The sequence below is a fragment of the Penaeus monodon genome, chromosome 29 (genome assembly GCF_015228065.2).
Source record: "Penaeus monodon isolate SGIC_2016 chromosome 29, NSTDA_Pmon_1, whole genome shotgun sequence".
NCBI classification, from domain to species: domain Eukaryota; kingdom Metazoa; phylum Arthropoda; class Malacostraca; order Decapoda; family Penaeidae; genus Penaeus; species Penaeus monodon.
In genome coordinates, this window is record NC_051414.1 from 11413608 (window position 1) to 11414237 (window position 630).

Below are 630 nucleotides of genomic sequence, written 5' to 3' on the forward strand. Positions count from 1 at the left end.
AAAAAAGTTTTTTTGTAATTTCTTAAAGAAATAGAAAATATCACCCGTTTCTTTTGCCAACAGATGGAATTATTTTTTCTCAAACCAAACATTTTTTTGTTGGGCTTTAAAACAGTTCCCTCTTCGGCCAGCCCCCTTTTTTGACGATTTAAATTTTTTGCCCCGGGTTCAACAGCCAAGGGCTTTGTGGGGTAATTTTTTGGGGATTTTTTTAATTGGGTCAATTTTTAAAAAAAAGGGATGTTTTATGGAGCTATGGTTTTTGTTTGATGCAATTTTTTTTGTTTCCAATTAAATTTTTAAGGGTTTTTTAATAAAAATGGGTATATAAAGGTACATATGACCCCCTTTATTTTTGATGGGTTTTTTGCTATATAAAAAGATTAAAGAGGAATTATATGTGTGTATTGGGGTCATTGTCGCAAAAGGTTTTTTTATTGGGAATGAAAATTTTCCCTAAGCTTCCCATTTTTTTCCCTTTAATTTTTTTAATTTTTAATTTATTAATTTTAATTTTCATAAAATATTTTGTTAAATTGATTATATTTTCATCTATTTAGTTTGAATTGAAAAAGGGATTTTGTATACACATTTTCCCAAATTGAAAAAAGTCACACTAATGAAGTTAAA